The sequence below is a fragment of the Podarcis muralis genome, chromosome 16, assembly GCF_964188315.1.
Source record: "Podarcis muralis chromosome 16, rPodMur119.hap1.1, whole genome shotgun sequence".
Taxonomy (NCBI): Eukaryota; Metazoa; Chordata; class Lepidosauria; order Squamata; family Lacertidae; genus Podarcis; species Podarcis muralis.
The window spans coordinates 35,189,519-35,204,824 of record NC_135670.1 but is presented as its reverse complement, the minus strand read 5'-3'; the positions used below and the strand labels follow the sequence as shown (position 1 = coordinate 35,204,824).

General features: G+C 47.1%; 1 pseudogene; it reads right to left on the bottom strand.

Annotated features, from left to right (window-relative positions):
• Nucleotides 1-447: 447 nt before the first annotated feature.
• LOC114587005 (PITH domain-containing protein 1 pseudogene) lies at nucleotides 448-1,263 on the bottom strand (annotated as a pseudogene).
• Between the last annotated feature and the right edge of the window lie 14,043 nt (nucleotides 1,264-15,306).

Sequence of the window (15,306 nt, the reverse complement as noted above, 5' to 3'; positions counted from 1 at the left end):
GGGTGCGCTCCCGCTGCTCGGTCCCAGCGCCTGCCAACCTAGCAGTTCAAAAGCACCCCCGGGGGCAAGTAGATAAATAGGGACCGCTTACTAGCGGGAAGGTAAACGGCATTTCCGTGTGCGGCGCTGGCTCACCAGAGTAGCTTTGTCACGCTGGCCACGTGACCCGGAAGTGTCTGCGGACAGCGCTGGCTCCCAGCCTCTAGAGTGAGATGAGCGCACAACCCTAGAGTCTGTCAAGACTGGCCCGTACGGGCAGGGGTACCTTTACCTTTACCTTATTTATCTACTTGCACTTAGGGGTGCTTTCGAACTGCTAGGTGGGCAGGAGCTGGGACCGAAAGACGGGAGCTCACCCCGCCATGGGGATTCGAACTGCTGACCATACGATCGGCAAGTCCTAGGCACTGAGGTTTTACCCACAGCGCAACCCGCGTCCCTATGATTGTCCTCAGCAATGGTATAATTATTGGTACCTAATTGCCAGCATTTGGTGCCCTGCTTTACCAAAGCAGCCACACCCACACCCACAAAAGAATGAACGCTACAATGCTCCTTATAGCCTCAAGTGTTTGACAGTCTTCCAAGCCTCCACAGCAGTCTGGTGGTGCACAAACCACTTAGGAAATGAAGTACGTCTCCGGTGTGATCTGATCAATTTTGCGGTCTGCTGGGTTTGCTGCTGCTTCGTAGTTGCAGATGGTCACTTCATGTCGATGAGGTTCTGTCCATTCTCCCCTCAGGCCTATGTAAGAGATCTTCGTTGTCTCAGCACATCTTGGAGATGTGGATGGACAGATGATAAACATTTGAGAAGCAAGCAATTTTTGTAGAATATTCCAGTTCTCCAGTAACATCACGATTCAGGCTGAACATCTGATCTGGTTCTCTGGCAGTATCACCAAAAGACATGTGAGGAATGTTCTTAAAGAGTCTCATTTCTGATGGGGGTGTGCCATCATCCTCTCCCATCACAATTATCCCTTGTAGTTTCACATTGCCAGTAAAAGGAATATTAAACAAAAGTTCTTCATCATCATCACTTTCTACAAACTTCTGGCGGTCTCCACGGTCTTCCCAGGCGTGGAAGACGAGAGCCCCACTGCCTTCCGTCTGCTTCTTCACGCACTCCAAGCGCTTGCGGTTGATGCGCAGGTAAAGGCCCTGGGCCTGCACAATGAGTCCTCCTAGAAGAAGAGGGCTTCCTGAGCCAGTTGATCTTTGCCTGGGTGATTTAGTCTTCTTGAGCACTGATGTGTGCATATCCTTGGTATTCTCAATACTTTCTCTGTCCTCAGAGCACTCCTCCTCCTCCTCCCCTCTCAGCTGCTTTGACAACTAGCTGGTGGGAAAGCAGGATGTAAATCCACAAAATAGGCTCACAAGGTGCACAGAGCACATGGGTGTTGCAAGAGAGAATCGGCAATACTAAAATGAGCAATTTGGGGCGTTGGGGGTGCACCTGTGGCTAAGCATCCCATTAAGACCTTCCTTATTCTCTGGCGTTATCAGAGCCATGAAATTCAGATGAAAGGAAGTTAAAACACAGAGAGAGGTTTGTCCCGGAGTGGCCACCCCTTTATTTGATTTTTGGAACTGTGTTTGGTCTCCGTTGCAAAGCACGCTCCCCGCAAAATAAAAGTCAAATCTTTTCGCGTACAGTTTTGAAGCAGAAACTTTTGACGAGCGAGCTTTGATCCACAAATGCAATTAGCATTAGAATTAGAAACGGAATGGAGATTTGTCTAAAAGCATTAATTCAAATCCCATGCCTCGCCCCACCACTCCCAGCTACCCCCACCCTGCTGCCCGTTATCGCGGCTGTAATTCTAAAAGCGCCTGTAGCAGATTCAGAAATCAGAAGAAAGGTTTAGCGATAATAGGTCTCCAACTGGCACAAAAAGGTGGTGCCAGGGAACCCAGAGTCCTCTGATGGAATTAATGTATACATTATATCCTCTCCCCAAATTTGTTTTCAAGGACAGAATGAGTCATCTTCTAGTCTTCACAAACTCCCCAGTGTATCTGCATTCATGATGAGAGTAGCATAACTAGGTGTTGGGTGCTTGGGGTGGAACAGAGCTGTCATGGCAGAAATCCAGTGCCTCACATTAAGTCCGCTTCCACATTGGGTCCAGAGTTTTAAGATACCTAATTGTGCCACTGGAGTCAATGGGGAAGCCTGCCTTGATTACCATTTGACTTGGGGATAAAGGTGGATACCCAGGATCATTAAGTATTTTGGAAGTTATTTAAACTTTCAGTATGGGATAACAACACACGTATTCAAGGCAGTTGGCAAGAAGCTTGTTCAGAGGCTTAGTAAGGGCAGCAGGTCAGGCAGCAGGTTGCAACTTCTCATTAGATTTTGCCTGCAACCAGTGCCAGCCAAGGGCATTTGATACCTGAAGCAGAAACCAAATGCTTTTCCTCCCCACCAGCTTGAGCCAGCACCTTAAGAAGTCTCGCTCCATTGTGGAGACCCCAGTTCCCCCCGTGAGCAGAGAAAAATTGGTCCATCTAGCCACCAGCTCATTGATTGGCAACAGCTCTCCAGGGTTTCTGACATGGAGTCTCTGAAAGCCCTGAATGAAGATTCAGCAGATTGAACCTGAGATTTTTTTCTTCTTCATGCAAAGAAGAAGAAGAAGAATTTGGATTTGATATCCCACTTTATCACTACCCGAAGGAGTCTCAAAGCGGCTAACATTCTCCTTTCCCTTCCTCCCCCACAACAAACACTCTGTGAGGTGAGTGAGGCTGAGAGACTTCAGAGAAGTGTGACTGGCCCAAGGTCACCCAGCAGCTGCATGTGGAGGAGCGGGGAAGCGAACCCGGTTCACCAGATTACAAGGCTACCGCTCTTAACCACTACACCACACTGGCTGCCAGTGTGCTCTTACCACTCTTACCACTGAGCTACAGTTGGAGGAGTGACAGCTTTCAGGCCAGAGGGCTGACCCTTTAAGTTATTTAAACATAACTCTTTACGTTACAGTGGTACCTCGGGTTAAGAACTTAATTCGTTCTGGAGGTCCATTCTTAACCTGAAACTGTTCTTAACCTGAGGTACCACTGTAGCTAATGGGGCCTCCCGCTGCTGCCGCCACGCAATTTCTGTTCTCATCCTGAAGCAAAGTTCTTAACCCGAGGTACTATTTCTAGGTTATTGGAGTCTGTAACCTGAAGTGTCTGTAACCTGAAGCGTCTGTAACCCGAGGTACCACTGTATTTAAAGTTATTCATGCATTGCAGGGGTTTGGACTAGAAATGTCCAACCTGTAGACTGTGATGTACCAGTAGATCCCCGGCTGATCCTGGTAGATCGTGGGACCCTTATCGATCATGGGATTAAATAAAGTTTACCGAAAGTTAAGAAATAAAAGCTGAAGAACTCTGGGCAATCCTACCCCCAAAAAGCTCAAGAACTCTGGGCAATCCTCCGCAAACAAAGCTCAACAACTCTGGGCAATCCACCCACCCCATGCACGCTCCTCCTCCCTCCAACGGGTAGATCACTGCCAGTTTTTTTATACTGGGAGTAAATCACTGTCTCTTGGGAGTTGGACGTGCCTGGACTAGATGACCCTTGTGGTCCCTTCCAACTCTACAATTCTATGACTCTATTTATTTTTACTTCATAAAATTTATATACCACCTCATTGTGAATGAAACTCAACAACATCAAAGCCATTCCCAGAATCTAGAGTTATCCACAAGGGAAAGGCCAGTGATAAATAGTCTTGGAGCAGACACTTAGAAAGGCTTGGTTTGCTTTCAAGCCACCAGAGCACGTTTCTCACTCAGAGCTGTCTGTGGTCCTGAAACTTGCTGTGGCATCCAGTCCAAGCATGACAGGCTGTAGGGCAGGAAGCTTGATGCATTCCCTATACTGCTGGACCAGTGAGGTACTGCAGGAGGCATTGGGTTCCTCCTGCTCAGGGGAAGGTGCCTATGAAGGTCTTGGCTCTGCCTCTATAGGTCCTGTTTCTACAGGGAATTGGTCTGTGGGCTGTCTCTCATCTGCAGGTCAAGAGACCTCCTGACTTATAGCAGCAGGCTCACTGTCTTGAACCTGGTTCAACTCCTTAGCTAAGATGTATAAAGTAGATAATACATGCTGGAAATGCAAACAAAAGGAGGGGACCTTTTACCATCAGTGGTGGGAGTGTCATAAGGTTAAAAACTTCTGGGAGGATATATACAATGAGTTAAAAAAGTTACTAGGTTACACCTTTGTTAAAAAACCAGAAGCCTTCCTACTTAATATTATGGGGAAAGACATTAGGAAAAAAGATCATAAAATCTTCCAGTATGCGGTTACCGCAACCAGAATCGTGATTGCACAGAGATGGAAACAGGAGGCAGTTCCAACGACAGCAGAATGGAGGGCAAAATTAACAGAATATGCCGAGTTAGACAAACTAACAGGGAAAATAAGATATTTAAAAGACCAATTGTTTATTGAAGACTGGGGAAAGTTCGTGGGTTATCTGGAAAATAAATGTTCTGTAAACACAACATTAGTGGGTTTTAAAGAGGCTTTGTGAATGATCAATAAGTATTGTTAAATGGAAATAGTGTACAAAGGAGGTACGAATGGCAATATTAAAATGGAATGTGTTACAAAGACTTAAACGCGAATGAATGTCAACACCGCTGAAGGAAGTTCAAAATGTATAAGAAATGATAAACTTCGAATATACTGTATATATAACTGAATTTAATAAAGTTTTTTAAAATGCAAAAAAAAAAAAAAAACTCCTTAGCTGATGCCTCTGCAACCTCCAACTCTGTGCCTGGATTGTTGCTGAATTCCAAGGCCATATCATCACACAGAGTGGCCCTGTCTGCAACCTGACAATGTAAAGCACATTGACTAGGAGGGGAAAATTGGAGGCAGGCAAATTAGCCAGTAGTCCACCAGCAGGATTCGGAGCTTCACAAAAAAGTCAACTACTGTGTCTCTCCTTGTACTGTAGGCTTCAGCACCAGGTTGAAGCAGTAGAAGGGGTTATCCCACTTCTGCTTGCAGGTGGATGGCCATGATTCTGAATGTTCCCCTACATTTAGAAACCCTATGCAAAATGCATACTCTCCAACATTTCTCCGATGAAAATAGGGACATCTTTTCCCATTACTACTACTACTACTACTACTACTACTACTACTACACCAAGCTAAAGGTAAAGGGACCCCTGACCATTAGGTCCAGTCATGGCCGACTCTGGGGTTGTGGCACTCATCTTGCTTTACTGGCTGAGGGAGCTGGCATACAGCTTCCAGGTCATGTGGCCAGCATGACTAAGCCGCTTCTGGTGAACCAGAGCAGCTCACGGAAACGCCATTTACCTTCCCGCCAGTGTGGTACCTATTTATCTACTTGCACTTTGACGTGCTTTTGAACTGCTAGGTTGGCAGGAGCTGGGACCGAGCAATGGGAGCTCACCCCGTCACAGGGATTCGAACTGCCGACCTTCTGATCGGCAAGTCCTAGGCTCTGTGGTTTAACCCACAGCGCCACCCACATCCCTTACACAACATATATGAAAAAATAATTAAACATTAAACATTAAAAACCTTTCCTATGCAGGATTGCCTTCAGATGTCTTCTAAAGGTTGCCTAGTTACTTATCTCCTTGGCTCAGCAGTTGCATAACTCCAAACCCTCCAACATTTCTCCAATGAAAATAGCGATGTCCGAAGGAAAAGCAGGACATTCTGGGATCAAATAAGAAACCAGGATGGCTTTTGTAAAACTGGGACTGTCCCTGGAAAATAGGAACACTTGGAGGGTCTGGGAGAGGGCTAGCTTAGAACTTTCTCTCTCCCCTGTGTGAGAGTGTTGTGTGGAAATTTGGGTTGTTTGTTATTCAATGTGGGGAAACATTTGGAAATGGAACATTATGCCCACCATCTAAAGTGTTGCATTTCACTCCTGCTTGTGGGCTTCCTAAATGCATCTGGCTGTCTATTGTAAAGACAGGATGCTGAACTAGATGAGCCTGACCCACCAGGTCCAGTTTATGTATTATGTTCTGATGGGTCCTGGTTGGGAACTAATGCCAGTGGATCTCTGACTGAGCCGGGGTTGGGGGCTTAAGTCTGTGTGGCCCAGCTGTGCCTGGAACCAGCTCACTGAGCCAGGTATCCACAGGATTCCTGAGCCACTCATCCCTGCAGATCTGATCTCAGGATTGATCCCAAAATATCTTTTTAAAAAATCAGTGTAGTACATGTCTAATTTGGCTAGGAGATTACTGACTGCTGTAAGGACCACGTTAGGGTTTATATAGCCTTTTGTAAACCCAGCACCTGCCTGGCAACAATCTGTGCCCCAGATCTTCCTGCCTACTTTGAAAATTAATTTTAGAGGCTTAAAACTTGCCTACTTGCATTCGGAGATGTGCACTTCTTCGACCCAGATTTTCTGCTCTTTGTTTTCACCTCTTCTGAGTGTTACTGTTTCCCCCACACATAACCACTGAGTTTTCCCTGACCCTTCTTCTTCCCGTTTTTTTGGAAGGAAGAAAACAACTGCAGTAGGGAACAAAGGCTGAAGTGGCTGAGCAAAAGGCAGCTCTTAAGAACCTTATCAAAGCTCCAGCAGGGTGAAAATAATTATTTGCACGCAGTTGGGGGTTCTGGAAAAGAAGGGCATCTGAGCCTTGGCTACGGAAGGAATTTAAAAGCAACACTGCAAAGAATTTTGGATGTGGGGAGACAGGAAGTGAAGCCCTTGCGGTTTCATCCTTCCCCCTACACACACTGTATTAGCATCCTTTTGACGCAAATGACCTGTGAAGACCAGCATGAAGAGTCAGTTGAACAACTAAGATAAGAATGAAGATTAATATTTGTCACAGGAGTGAGCACAGAGAGGTTTGATTTTGTGGGATGTGAAACACAGAGCAGTCAAGTACAACATCCCTAGAGTGGACATAAAAAGGGGGTGTCTGGACCAGCCAGTCGGAACTTTCTGTTTCCTCTTAGGCTGGGACAGACTTACTCTACATGTGACCAGAGGTGGGCATGGCCTCACCTGTGCAGGTAACAAAATACCTCAACGGAGGCCGCCATCTCTCTCTCTGACTACATTCATCAAAGAAGCAACATCTGCTTAGCCTAAGATGCTAAGAGAGAGGACAAAGGAGCTATCTCCTTATGGGATAGTTTCCAGGTGTATATTACTTTTGTAACTTAAGTCTGCCTTCTGGGATCCATCTGTGAACAGAATGTGTGAGTAAACTCTTTTTATACTTTCATAGAAGACTGTGTCGTGTCTATCTTTTCATGAGGGACTAAAGGGGAAATTACCAAGGAAACTTATTTTAGAGGCTTTAGTGAGCCTGAGCAAACGCATCCGTTGTGCAGGTTTAAAAAGGGGAATGTTACTCTGCTGAATTGTAGAACTTGTTAACACAAATTGGAAAGGATATAATCAAACAATATATCCTCTCCTGCATCCCTGAACATTCCCACAGATTTTTGTAAGGGGCGTGCAATGGATTTGGACCAAGCCCAAATCCTGCAAGCACTTAGGACAGGTCATCTGTGTATGCCTCAATTACTACCTTTCTGGGTTGTTGTGAAGGTAAAATTAGGGAAGGAACCATGCTCTCTGGAGGATGTGTTGGGCATACAAGTAATAAATATGCTGAGATATAAGAGCAGAGAGATAAGGGTGTGTGTGTGTGTGTGTGTGTGTGTGTGTGTGTGTGTGGATCTAGAGATGATGGAGAGTTTGGTCACATCCAGACCATATATTGAAAGCACTGTTATGCCATGGGAAGAAGCCATGACTCTTTAATGTGGTCTGATGCTGCTTTAAATCAACAGTGCAGATGGGGCGCTGCATTCTGTAGCCCTTGCTATCCTAATACGCAGCTTCGCAGCAAGCCCGAGGAAGCAATTCCAGCAGATTTACTAGCATGACAAGGTGTACAAGCGTCGTTCTGGTAAGTGCAAGGCAAATTTCATTAGAGAAACGGCAACAAGCCAGTGACTGAATCCACAGTGAGAAATTGAAGCATACGTTTATCATCTTGAAATGCTGCAGCGATCCTTCCAGGCAGAAAGGGGGTTGGAGATGCCCAAACAGACCAAGAACCCAGGGTGCTCTTAATGATGCTTATTACGCAGGCTGCATATGTTGCTTAGGATAAAATTTGCAAAACCAAACAAAATCATGTGTTTTCTTAGCTTGTATCATTTATTTTGTAGTGGAAGCATCAAGACAGCAACAGCACTGGAATCCAAGTCCTTCGTAGCTGGGAATTCTGCTGAGTTTTGGAACAATCAAGACTGACAGAGGGAAGCCCTTTGTCACACAGTGCCTAGTTTCACAGCAGCATTCATTCCCAAAGAGGTAGCGATGGCCACCAACTTTGATGGCTTTAAAAGAGGATTAGACAAATTCATGGAGGAGGAGAAGGATATCAGTGGCTACTAGTCATGATGACTCTGTTCTCTCTTCACTGTCAGAGACTCAGAAAGCCAGTTGCTGGGATTCGCAAGTGGGGGTGTGTGTTTAACTATACGCTGTGTGAATTCAAGTGTTAGGTGCCCCTCCCCAAAGGAAAAACAAACTGCAGGATGAGATGTCAGACTCCTTCTTTCAGAAAGCAAAGAACAAGCTTTGTGTATCTCGGCAATCAAAGTGTGAGGCCACCATCATATTGCTATGAATGTGCCACCCTGGTCTCCAAGTGGCGAGAGATGCCAGGGGCTTCAAGCACTTGCCCAGGGTTCAGTTTCCTTGCATGAAGGTCAGGGCAGTGAGAGGGGCGGAGAGCAGGAGGGGGCGGGGCTGGTGAACATCCTGGGGCCGTGGCGTGTGTCCTGGGGGCATGGCACCCAGCGCGGATGGGGGGCAGCCGCGATGGCACCCCACCGGGATCACGCTGCTGGGGGCAGTGCACTCCCCCTGCACTCCTCTTCCTCCACCACTGGGTCAGGGTAGACTTTGGTGTCTTTAAGATACAGTGGACCCTCTGGATACGAATTTAACTCATTCCGGGGGTCCGTTCTTACCCCGAAAAATTTGTCAGTAGAGGTGCCGCTTCTGCGCAGAGCACTTCTATGCATGTGCACGCGGTGAAACCCGGAATAATACTTGCGGGTTTGCCACGTTCAAAACCTGAAAGTCACGTATCCAGAGAGGTACGTAACCCGAGGGTCCACTGTAGTTGGTTTTCTTAAGACATATATTCAACCTGAGCATAGACTGGAGAGGCTCACAGCATTTAAAGGTAAAGGTAAAGGTACCCCTGCCCGTACGGGCCAGTCTTGACAGACTCTAGGGTTGTGCGCCCATCTCACTCTAGAGGCCGGGGGCCAGCGCTGTCCGGAGACACTTCTGGGTCACGTGGCCAGCGTGACATCGCTGCTCTGGCGAGCCAGAGCCGCACACAGAAACGCTGTTTACCTTCCCGCTAGTAAGCGGTCCCTATTTATCTACTTGCACCCGGGAGTGCTTTCGAACTGCTAGGTTGGCAGGCGCTGGGACAGAACAACGGGAGCGCACCCCGCTGCGGGGATTCGAACCGCCGACCTTTCGATCGGCAAGCCCTAGGCGCTGAGGCTTTTACCCACAGTGCCACCCGCGTCACAGCATTTACACTCCAACAAATATTGCTTCTCTGCAGGGGTGCCAACTTGAATAAAATATTGGGGGGGCAGGTAACCCCTACAGCACATAATCAATCACATAATGTGGCGCGCACACACCATTGGAAAGGCACTGCCCTTCAACTTGGGGACCCCCAGCCCCCTCAAATATTTTATTGGGGGTGTCTGAAGACCCCTCGGCCGCTAGGAGTTGGCTCTTATGCTTCTCTGTTAGTCACAGCTTTGAACCCAGCACAGAGCAAGGCATGTCTCTGTATTGTCTTCCTCCAGCCTGCTTCCAGCTCTCTCACAAGCAACTCCATACTCTCCAACATTTCTCCAATGAAAACAGGGACATCCTGAAGAAAAGTGGGACATTCCGGGATCAAATCAGAAACCGGGACAGTTTCTCTAAATCAGGGATGTCCCTGGAAAATAGGGACACCTGGAGGGTCTGCAACTCTGATTATTGTCTTGCTCAGTGAGGAGTGGGATGGCTCACCCATTTGCTGCATGGCACAGAGGAACTGATGCTAAGGCTGGTGTTTAACTAGCCAGCCCAAGCCATTACAGACAAAGGAACTGGTTTGGCAGGCTTGCTCTGACAAAACCCAGGTTCCCTCCTAACGCAGGATCAGAGGTGTGGAAGGAACACAGTGACCCAACTGCAATCTGATCTGACTTTTGTCTCTGTTGCCGGTCCTGCTGTCATCAGCAGAAACAAAGAACAGCAACTCTGTGTGAGTATGTGACCGAGTATGTATTTAACAATTAAATTGTGCAACGATAGCCACGCTTTCCAGTTTCCACAAGTTATTTTCCACAAGAAGAGGAGGCTTTGAAGTGTAGTGCAGTAAAGAGACCAAAGGTGAATGACGTTTTCAAGAGAAGTTAAGTGTTCCAGTCCAGAAATTGGGTTGCCGGGGGAAGAATTAGCCTATTGATATTCAGTGCTTTGACCTGCTGACAATAGCAGAGGGATGGAGATTACCATAGCTTCCCATCCCCATAGGGAGTATCACTCAAGGGAGACCAACCATATCTGCTTTGATGGGCGGGGATGGGGGGGGGAGGCATACGAAGTGAGCAAGGTTTGGGGCCATGTAGGGAAGGATCTATTTCATGTCAGCATACCCTCCAACATTTCTCTGATGAAAATAGGGACGTGCAATTCTACAATGATAATTTTACTATTTATACCCCACACATCTTACTGGGTTTCCCCGGCCACTCTGGGCAGCTTCCAACATATATACAACATAATTAAGCATTAAGCATTTTTTAAAACTTCCCTATACAAGATTGCCTTCAGATGGCTCAGGGATTGGATAATTCCATATCCTCCAACATTTCTCCAATGAAAATAGGGACATGCTAAGGAAAAGTGGGACATTTCAGGATCAAATCAGAAACTGTGATCAGGGACGTCCCTGGAAAATAGGGGCACTTGGAGGGTCTGTGTTAGTTTTCTAAGTTTCGCATTTTTCCAGTCTCCACATTTTTGCAGCAATTTGGGGTGATGACGATGATGATGATTTTAATCCTCACGAAAACTCTTCTGCATTTTTTGTGTGTGAGTTTCTCCTGTTTTGAGGAAGGTACAAATTTTTGCAAGCATCTTCTAATATAATGTGTTTCTGTATGTTAGTTTCACAAATATATTTCTTTTTATATATGTAAAAAGGTAAAGGTAAAGGTACCCCTGCCCATACGGGCCAGTCTTGACAGACTCTGGGGTTGTGCGCCCATCTCACTTAAGAGGCCAGGGGCCAGCGCTGTCCGGAGACACTTCCGGGTCACGTGGCCAGCGTATATATATGTACTCCTCCCCCTAATTATATGCATAAGATGTATTACCCACACAGAAGGAGAGATTCAGAACAGCCTTCATTCTGCTGGATTTTGGCTCGAGGAACAACTTAGCTTAAGATGTCAAATGCAATTTTTTTAAACACACACATACCCCCCCCCCCATGGATATATGTTTGTGTGTATGGAACATCCAGTGGTGGTTTTTAAGGGGCAGATGCTGAGCAAAGCAACTTCCCACTGCTCCCCTACTTTGAGATATAAAAATAATGTTTTCACTTTGAAAATAGATTTTTTAAAAAAATAATCAAAGCAGTAGATTTTATTTTTATTTTTTTTAAAGAAAACTCGTGCTGTAAATGGGCTTTCCCTTGGTACATCTCCCATTTTCAACAGAACGTATCTACCCTTGCAATAAGACACAATGCCCCAGGGAATGAGTTTTGAGTTCTACAAGGGCAGCACTGAGACTAAGGAGAAGGAAGCTGACAAAGAAATGTCACCCACTCCCTCTGGTTGTAAACAAGAAGGCAGGTGGGGCCAACTGAGAGCAGGCTGAGGTTGGGGGGGCAGCCTGGCCCTATTTGCCCAAATAGAACAGCCTCCACTGTGGGAGACTTTGCGTTGAGAGCCGGTGTGGTGTTTAAAGTGTTGGATTAGGATCCAGGAGTCAGGGTTCAAATCCCCACTCAGCCACATGGCTCACTGGGTAGTCTTGGGTCAGTCACTGTCTCTCAGCCTAACCTACCTCGCAGGGATGTTGTGAGGATAACATGGGCAGGGGAAGAGGAGAACGATGTATGCACCTTGAGCTCCTGGAGGAAAGGTGGAATATAGAAGCAAAGACCTACTGTGATGGCCTGGGATTCGGATTTGGATGCTGAACCTGAGGAATCCCAGCCTGCACAGGAGTCCCCGCCTCCAGAACCAGCTGAGCCAGGGCTGGGGCTTGAGCTTGAAGGGTCCTCACCTGTGCTGGATCCTCAGGTGCAGGCTCCAGCTGAGTCTGCTCTGGCCCCTGAGGTGATGGAGGAGCCATTGCCTGCAGGTGCTCCACTCTCAGCCCTGTCAGGGGAAGCTGAGGTTGCCTCTGGGTCCAGTAACCCTCCAGCCTCTCCTGAGCTGCAGAGGCTCAGGGCAGAGAGGCGGAGGGAACTAAGTTCCTGCAGGAGGAGTGCTCACCTCCAGGCCAGGCCAGGCGAGTCACCTGAGGATTGGGGCCGCCCTGTGCCTCAGGGCAGATAAAAGTCAGCCAGCCCCAGTCCCAAGTTGCGGGAGCAACTTTGTTGGTTGTCAGTTCCTGCCTGAACCCTGTCCTGCGATCCTGCCGGAGCTCCTGGCCTCACCCGACTACCTGCCCTGCTTCCAGCTTCAGCTTTTACGGACTGCCTCCATACTGCACCTTCGACCTCGGACTGGACTCAGACCTCGCCTCTCGGTTAGCCCCCAGGACCAGCACACCTATATTGGCTCCCAGTACATTTCTGAGCACAATTCAAAGTGTTGGTGCTGACCTTTAAAGCCCTAAACAGCCTCAGTCCAGTATATCTGAAGGAGCGTCTCCACCCCCATCGTTCAGCCCGGACACTGAGGTCCAGCTCCAAGGGTCTTCTGGCGGTTCCCTCACTGCGAGAAGCGAAGTTACAGGGAACCAGGCAGAGGGCCTTCTCGGTAGTGGCACCCGCCCTGTGGAACGCCCTCCCTCCAGAAGTCAAAGAGAAGAACAACTACCAGACTTTTAGAAGACATCTGAAGGCAGCTTTTAATGTTTGATGTATTACGGTATTTTAATATTTTGTTGGACGGGCTATAAATAAATAAATATATTATTATTATTATTATTATTATTATTATTATTATTATTATTATTATTATTATTTGTTTTATTGCTATAAATAAAAACATAACTAACCAACTGACTAAAATCCCTACTCACTGGATGACATTGGGCTGTTCTCTCTGTGTGTGTGTCTCCCCCCCCCTCCTCCCCTCTCTCTCTCCCTCTCTCTCCCCCCCTAACCTACCCCACATGTTGCTTAAAGGATTGAATAGTGAGGACTATGTGTGCCAATCTGAGCCCATTGGAGGAAGAGTGGTATAAAAGACACAGTTGTATCTTGGATCCCAAATGCCTTGGTACTCAAACGTTTTGGCTCGCAAATGCTGCAAACCCAGAAGTGAGTGTTCCGGTTTGTGAACGTTCTTTGGAACCTGACCACCCAGCAGAGCTTCCGCAGCTTCCGATTGGCTGCAGGAGCTTCTTGCAGCCAATTGGAAGCCGTGCTTTGGTTTCTGAACGTTTTGGAAGTCAAATGGACTTCCGGAACAGATTCCGTTCGAGTTTCAAGGTACGACTATAATTAATAATAGCCATGATGCCCTTGGTGCTAGGAGGTGCTGGCTTTCTTATAAAATAGAGGTGCCCCCATCATTCTGCCCGGACACTGAGGTCCAGTTCCGAGGGCCTTCTGGCAGTTCCCTCGCTGCGAGAAGCCAAGTTACAGGGAACCAGGCAGAGGGCCTTCTTGGTAGTGGCGCCCTCCCTGTGGAGCACCCTCCCATCAGATGTCAAAGAGATAAACAACTACCTGACATTTAGAAGACATCTGAAGGCTTGTTCAGGGACGTTTTTAATGTGTGACATTTTAATGTATTTTTAATCTTTGTTGGAAGCCATCTAGAGTGGCTGGGGAAACCCAGACAGATGGGCGGGGTACAAATAATAAATTATTATTATTATTACTATTATTATTATTAGCAGGTGAGCTCCATTGACCTTCACCAGTCTGCCAGATCCTGCATGCCAGTGGTGGAGATGGCCCTCTCTCTGGCTGCCCCCAGACAGTCACTGTTTTGTGGAAGGGAGTCAAGGGCACACCTGAGATTTAGGTTTGTGGAACAAAAGTGGATTAAGCGCTTTGCCATCCAGAGAACAGAAGAAGAGGCTGTTGGGTCAGGCCAATGGCCCATCTAGTCCAGCAGTCTGCTTTTGCAGATGCCTACGGGAAGCCCAAAAGCAGGACCTGAGCGCAAGAGTACTCTTCTCTCCTGTGGTTTCCAGCAACTGGTACCCAGAAGCATACCATGTCCAGCATAGAGGCAGAACATAGCCATTGGAGCTACTTCCTTTGATACCCTTAACCACCATGAATTCGTCTGATCCTTTTTTGAAGCCATCCATGTAGGTGGCCATCACCGCCTTCTGGTGGGAGCGAGAGCCATAGTTTGTGAAATGAAATGAAATACTTTATTGTCACTTGTACAACTTGTATACAGTGAGATTACACAAGCACCCCCTACTCAGCTCTCTTAGTCTTAATTCCCCTCGTTTACTGACGGACACCCACCAAACCCAAAAGTCAGTTGCCCTGTTGTTATCTTTTCATTCAGCAGCCTAACAGCCCATGGATAGAAGCTGTTCTTTACCCTGTTGGCGCGACTAATCATGCTTCTATATCTTCTGCCAGGGTTTGAATCATCCCTGAGAATTTTCCTCACTCTCCTGAGGCAACGTTCTTCCACTATTTCATCCAGTGGATTCATGAGACAGCCCATAATATTTTGTGCTGTATTCACCACCCTCTGTAGGCACTTCCTATCAGTTGATGTCAAACCAGCGTACCACACCGTGATGCAGTATGAAAGGACACTTTCTATCGTTGACCGGTAGAAGGAGATCATCAAATGTTGATTGACATCATTCTTTCGCAATACTCTGAGGAGAGGGAGTCTCTGTTGGGCTTTCTTAACCACCTGGGTTGTATTTATTTTCCAAGTAAGGTCTTCACTGAGATAAACTCCTAGGAATTTAAAGGAAGAGACTCTCTCCACACAGCCCTTCCCGATGTACACTGGGGCTAGTTCTCCTCTCTTCCTCCGAAAGTCCAA